This window comes from Varroa destructor, unplaced genomic scaffold, assembly GCF_002443255.2.
Source record: "Varroa destructor unplaced genomic scaffold, Vdes_3.0 BEIS01000001.1, whole genome shotgun sequence".
Classification (NCBI taxonomy): Eukaryota; Metazoa; Arthropoda; class Arachnida; order Mesostigmata; family Varroidae; genus Varroa; species Varroa destructor.
Genome location: NW_019211454.1, coordinates 73,578,539 through 73,585,755, shown reverse-complemented (window position 1 = coordinate 73,585,755; position 7,217 = coordinate 73,578,539). Strand labels below are relative to the sequence as shown.

At 39.6% G+C, this 7,217-nt stretch overlaps 1 long non-coding RNA gene across 2 annotated transcripts; it reads left to right on the top strand.

Annotated features, from left to right (window-relative positions):
* The first annotated feature begins 432 nt into the window (after positions 1-432).
* Positions 433-4,803, top strand: LOC111255108 (uncharacterized). Of its 2 annotated transcripts, XR_002675351.2 has the most exons (3): positions 433-612; positions 947-1,222; positions 4,001-4,803. It is a non-coding gene; the product is annotated as an uncharacterized LOC111255108 (long non-coding RNA). The 2 variants fall into 2 exon arrangements; XR_015318904.1 differs by lacking the exons at positions 433-612; positions 947-1,222 and adding an exon at positions 2,491-2,706.
* The last annotated feature ends 2,414 nt before the right edge of the window (positions 4,804-7,217 follow it).

The window sequence follows — 7,217 nt, the reverse complement described above, 5'->3', positions numbered from 1 at the left end:
CTAAGATCTAGTCGTTTACATTGCGACCTTTAGCTTTCTAGCTTCCGTTTTCAAAAGGATCGAAGGAGTGACGAATCGTTGTTTAGTTGAAGGCCTTCTCGCCCCGTGTTTTCACTAATCATTTACGATTCCCACCAGCGCCCCTCCCGACAAAAAAAGATTTTCAGTACCGAATGATACCTTTTTCTTCTAAAGTGACTTTTTTTTTTAATCGAACCGAAGCCTTAAATAGTGAAAGGCTCGGTATAAATATTTACCAAATGGGGCATAATTTACAAGTTGCTTTCAATTTGCTGTCTATTCGTGACGGGCTAGAAAGTGTTAAGTGTCTGAAGATCGTGTTAAGAACAATATGGAGCAATTCCTCCAGAACCGGGGCATCGGTATTATTGATCCTTGGCTCAGATGACTAAAGCCACGTAACAACGAAATTCAGCAACGTTCGATTTTATGGGCAGGTGTTGGCATTATAACATTATGTATATAACATTATAACACGTCTATTCTTTCCAGACAAGACTGCATAAAGAGACAATAAACCCTTGGAGCTGTTTGTGTGGTGTAGACATGATGACATAAAATGATCTTGTACGGTTTACTATGTGAGATAAGGTACGACAACTGTTGTGGAATGTGGTAGTATACAACACACTCAGGCACTGAATATTTTAAACTTTTCTGTCAGTAATTTGAAACACATTTGATAAAGGTGTATCTCAAAACCCTGCACCGTTTACCTACAGTGCTTTGCATTAGGTTACTTTAGACCCGAAAACCTATGTAGACGATCCTCAATATACTTTGAATTCTCATTTCATAACTAAAACTAGCTGAAGAATTACCTCTCGATTTTCTTATATGTACTTTCTACATTTTTTTTTTACAAACAAAAAAATCTTTTCCCAATATCTAAGTTATCCTTAATACTGTACCCCTACGGCCATAGTAAAGAGCTTCCTGCGAGTTCAAGTTGAGTGAGGCACTGATTACGAAAAAATGTAATAAGACTTCCTGTTGGTGGTAAGGAAACCTAGTTTATGCAAAACCAGCACGGGTTGTCATTTTACGCACGTCTTCCTCCAATGAAGCGTACATTGCGGGACTTAGTGCAGGCAAGAAAGAGGCCGCCAACGTTTTCGACGAAGCAGAAATAAAAATTCGCCCTATTGTCTGCTTGATTTCGTTGTATCCCCCATTCGATCGACGGGCCTGATTGAGCTAGGTACGTTCTTTCTGATTATGTTTTTTAAATTATAAATTTTGTTGATATGTTCAGGTTGGAAATAGTGAGGTGTTGGTAAATATAAATAAGTTAAATGTCACGCATATTAATGAATTGCCATCTGCGTGTCCTTTCATAATTCCATGTTCAGTAATAAACATCGCAAAGATATACCTCTCGCAAACTATCCTAATCTCTTTCACGTTCAAACATCCCAACGAAACGGAGACCCTTCCGCCAGTACTAGGCCATAACGGCCTTTCAAATCACGATATATTATTGCTGTGGACAAACTTGGACTATGAGGCTCATTACCGATTACGCATGCAAATGAACTTATATCAAAAGTTATCAATTGCTAAAAGTGATTATTATAGTTTATTCTGTTTATCTTTGTCATATTAACTTCCCCATATTTTCGCTAATAAATTAATAGCATAGTGAAACTTTTTCATGGACCATCTCATTTGGAATAGTGAAGGCTAGGGCCGATTGCAAAAAAGTGTGACCTGGCGACCATAATAGTGTTTCCAGAGGCATAATGGAACAAGGAGGCACCAATTAAATACTATGTTTATGTATAAGAAGCTAGAACAACCAACAAAGAGTAGGAAACCAAATCTGGGTTCAGTAGAAATGAAGCGTATATAAATGGGTTTAACAGTAGAGTTGAACAATATCATTTCATCGTTCATCAAAAGTTTACGCAGGTTTATTCGATAACCGTGTCACCAAGGCTGAAATGACAATAAAATATATATTTTTTACTAGCTTACTTTATTTATATAGTCGCTAGTCTACTAGCTAACAGAAAAGAACTGCTTGAGTATAATAATTAGGATCTTTGTAATATTTAACTGGCGCTTTGGCGGCGTTTTTTCTGCAATATTATATTTTAATATTACTTTTTCTGTCGTTATTTTGCTAGGAAGAGTGCGACCGGTGGATCGCATTTTCCATATGCAGCACGTGTAAACTGTTCGGCCTTCTGCTGGCCGGTCAGGGAGTTTAGCTTTTTCGCAGGACTCTATGTGCGAGACGAAGAATATGATCTAATTTGACTGATCATTAGAGAAGTTTGGATATCAAAAAAACCGTAAATTATTCCTCGTGTTTTTCAATTCTGCACTGACGATTTTTTATATTACACGAAAAGGCAGTCATATGTGTCGCTGTACCTATCTGCATGTTGTGTGTCAGTATCAATTCTCTGTGTGTCGATAATATGTCAACAATAAACAAGCTTATATTTCGAACACGCTTTCTAAACGACAGTTCCATCGAAGATTTTCATAAGCTTTGCATATCTCGTTCCCCACAAACGAAGTGAAATGTTGACACTGCGCCCAATGTTTGCTTGGTCTTAGCGCTGAGTGTTGTTGTTCTAAGCTGCGAACACAGGCTCTAGAATGTTTTTGGGCATGATCCTGAGGCGACATCGTTAAGCCCAGGTGCGCCTAGCGACGTATCGTCTGGACAACACGGTGAGGTTTTGGCGTTCTTCCATCTAAATGCGTGGAGGGGTAGTTCATGAGCTATCTAGACTTGCTTGGAGTTCCGTCTTCAGCACAAGTGTGATCTATCCAACGAAAACGTTAGCATGATGCTGTTAGGGAAGGACGTGTCATTTACCGTATCTGCATGGATTGCTTTGACTACCGACAGCTTAGAGAGGTGGAAACATCGTAGACAGAAAAGAAACACGCTGAAAAGACAGGCACCAGTCTCGCTATCTACATATACGCCCAACGTGCTTGAATATTTTTGCTAGTGAAAAGCTCGGAAAGCTTTGCAAGCATTGAGAACGAAAGATGAGGCATGCACTAACCTCTATAGGCAGTAACGGATGCAGGCCCAACTCAAACTACAACAACAACAAAATATAAAGTTAACTCAAATCAACTTAGCATTCACTGTTTTTGCACTCTGGAGGCGATGGCTTGATAAAATGAATCGGGCTATTAATAAACCGTTGGGCCAAGATGTGGGCGCCATATGTAGAAAACGCAGTTATCTTGTGGGGCGTTTATATGCCTTATTCATGTTTACATTATGTCCTTATAGCAAATGGAGGTGAGGTAAGATTATGTTTTAGTGACCACCATCGATTTTCTAGTTGTTCACGCCTTGAATAAGTGAGAGTGTGTTAGTGCTTAGGTACTTTTTGACGCTGAGTGGTCCGAGTCATCGTAGGAATAGGTACTATAGATTTGTCTACGGGGCTACCATGGATAACGAATAGCAGCAATGATTATCGATTAACTGTGTTGCATAATTGTATCAAAGATCATATGTAAAACGCTGACGTTCTACACTAAACATAGAGTTAGTTACCCGCAGCCTTAATTTTGTGCAAACGATATTACTTTTTTTTGCGCTTCGAGTTCGAAAGGCATAGCTGAATTCTGTGCTCAGCCATCTTATTGAGGCGGGTCACGTGTGCGTCTGTGTCAGTGAACTAATATAAGTGAGTACGGCAATAGCTAGCTATAAAAAAAACGTGACGGACCAGCATTTACGTGAGAAGCCCATGTTTGAAATTTAGCTGGGTCATGTGCTCAACTCATGCGTAACTAATTTAGAAGTTTGTGTAATTGCCATTAGAAGGTATGTAAACAATTAATAAGTTTTTGATTGTCGTTGATTACGACCTCATCATTAATATTTTGCTGATGTCTCAGTGTCAGCACAGCCGTCGCTTAGCCTAATACTAATAGGTTTTTTCAGTGGCGCAAAACGATGTGTTTTTAATTGGATGCACCTTGTCATATATTGTAGGCAAAACATGCATGGATAAAATTCTTCGATCTTCACGGCAACATGACGTTTCCATACGCCGACCGATTATATTCCACAATACTCTCATCCTTCAGTGACATACAGGACTAATGAAAGGGTGAATTAGTTAAGCTTCAGAAGCTGTGCAAAGATGTAAGTTTAATGTCGACGGCTTGTATAAGGCCAACTAAGCTTTCGACATAGCTTTTCAAAATTCAAACAAAACATAGACTGTGCCCTGCCGCTACGCGAAACTAACTCTCGTTGACATCTATCGAAAGGAAAATGCAACGTGACTCAGACCTGTTTCTAAGGATTGGCCCAACCCACGTCTGCAATCCGGAAAGGAAACAGGGGTGACTGAAACCTTAGGGAAATTTGTAAGAATAGATAAGTTCTCATGATGACATAGCAGGATCAACCTAGAACGTACTGTAAAATTTCTATTTAGCGTTCAAAACATTCGTTGGAAAAAAAAGAAGCCAAAGTTGTTGCATTGTTAAAGTTAACATTAGGATTATGACGTAATACGGCATCTCAGGGCTCATAAACTCTACGGACCTTAAATGATCCGGTCGAAGAAATAGGAAGCATCAGGGAGCATGGCTTCCTGACCAACTAGGGGGCTAACGGCAAAACAATGAACGTGAGACCAATTACTCTGAGTGGTAGCTCAACAACTTGAACATCGAAGCAATTAGATGTAACGGTGTCAGCCGAACTCTATGTAACATTCGTCTGTGTGTATTCGCGAAATTACCATGTAAAACCTGGAAATAAAATGTCTTTCCTAATCAAGAAAATTGGTGTTGTGTTTACTGTGACATGTCCTCAAATAGATCCATGATAATGACTCGCTACATTCAGTATACGAAGGTGCAAGCTCACTTAGGCCTGCGAAGCATGACATGTCGGGTCCGCACGAAAACATCTCTTGATTTAAGTATCACAACGCGATAAAAGCAAAATCTGTATTGTATTTGCTTTTGTTTACCATTTAGTGCACAAGTAGCAGTGTGGTATTACAAGTCCAATTTAGGACCGAATTATATATATTTCGGCAAAGTCGGGCGACGTAAATATCTAACAAACAAGCGATTTAACTATGCCCAAGCAAAGACATCGTAACAAAAATTCGCTCCGAATATATACTAGAATTTGCCAAACATTTGTTTTAGTTTAACTCTTCCGCTATATTTCACTGCGTCCTCTAGTGAGTTATAGGAACGAATCGTGTCCCGCTATTATCCTCTTTGCTATGCTAAGTGCGGGAAGCAGTTTCTCCCGGTGAACATTTTCTGGTACTAGTCCAAGGACAGAAAAAGGCAGTACTTCGGCCCTGGAGTTTGCTCATCCGGCGCCGTTGAGGCTCATTCGAAGCTCGAGTCCACGGTGACTCCACCGATCGGTCTCCCTCCGGATTCCAAGTCTTATAACGATTTAATTAAGGATAATGCACTTACTCTAAGTGAGCGCCTAGAGTCCAGTGCTAAAGACTCATTGAAACCTCTTCAGTGGGGGAGGAGACTCAACTTGGAGGCAGTCAAGATGTGCCATCAATAGCTTTGCCCTTTGCTGGCTAACCTGCCAATGTGTCGCAAACGTATGTAAGGAAATATGTACTGATTTGCTGGTAGCGGCTCGAAGTAAAAAAGAAATTATGAAAGCGACTTTATAATCGCAGATAACCTTTTTGTGCATTACAAGAATAGTAAAGGGCGCCTTTCTGCATACGAAGGCCCAATACGTTGTACATGCTATCGACTCACACTCAAAAAACCTGGCCTAACTGATTAGAGGCAGGCCACAACCTGAATTTCTTCGAAAAAAAGAAGAAGCCAGAAACTTAACTCCAACGGTTTTGTGTTTAAACCGATCTGCTTCGTACCGGTGAAGAACTCTGTATTTGTTTATCAAATATATAATGAATATTTTATACAATAAAATATAAGAAATTACGACCACCTAACTTATTGTTAATAATATGTTGTTATTACTTCCATACGTTTATACTTATTTTCTATAAATATGATAGATTATTTAACTTTGTAAGAATTCCTGCAAAGTTTTGTCAAGCAGATACCGAAAGCCAAGCAGCTCAAATTTTTGCAACCTTTTGAATAGCCCTCCGGTATAAATAGACCAGCGTAGCCTTTAATTCGGCACAAACCGGAATTACATTGATGTATTTCATTACGCAGTTCTTCGGACTGAATAATAATGACTGTTATAATTTTATTATTGTTTATATCTATTTAAGCCTTCCCGTTTGGATGATATTTGACAGTGATGTTCGACAAATAGATTCGGTCTCAGCCCTGACTCAAAAAGACTCAAGCATGTTGAGCTTACTGCCAATATAAATAGGTACAGATAAATAGTGACCGGTTCAATCGACAGGCCAGTCTGATTTAGCTGGACAACGGTTAGTAAATGGATGCAAACTTTCCTTTGAATGATTTAAAACGTCCATGAAACCTTGACAACGACTGGCTATATAAAACGGACATGTGCGCTTATCCTGCAGAATCGCTGATGTGGTATTTGGCGACGACTACTATGTGACACTTACCTCAGCAAGCCATCACACATATTTCTCTAGCTGCATACATTAAGCTCTTAAAGCAAATGGCTGCTGAAAGCTCCGAGAGTGAATAGAAAACAAGTACTCTTAGTGAAAATACTGTGTACTTCAATTCAAGAGGTCTGTTATTTCCGATGATGTGCAACCAGTAGTCCATAATGAGCTTCGACCCTTATATGTTGAAGGACTGTTCAAGAGCTCGATCTTACTATCGATTCTACTGTGAAAATGGCATTCCAGCAGGAGAACGTGCATTATACACTTCGGTCAGAGACTTTTTGATTTGCTATGCTTTGAACACTGAGATATTCCATTCAAGCCTCATGTTTTTTCAGCAACAACGAAAAGTGTACTTGGTATACCAATTGTTTTGCTTCACTTGATAGCTGCATTTGATTCCGTCATGACCATGATTTTTTGCCTTTGAAGCGCATGAGTTTCTCCTATATCTTTCCACTTGGTGAGTGGTGCCAGAACTCTATTGCTTGCATGTCTATCTACTTCACTCTCCAGCGACGAGAATGGTATCTGTGGAGTTACGTAATTGATATGGCCTAGTTGCTTCACACTCAACTCCTCAGTAAACAGCTGGCAATAGCAGATTATGGAATTTAATCAGTGGGCGGACAATGG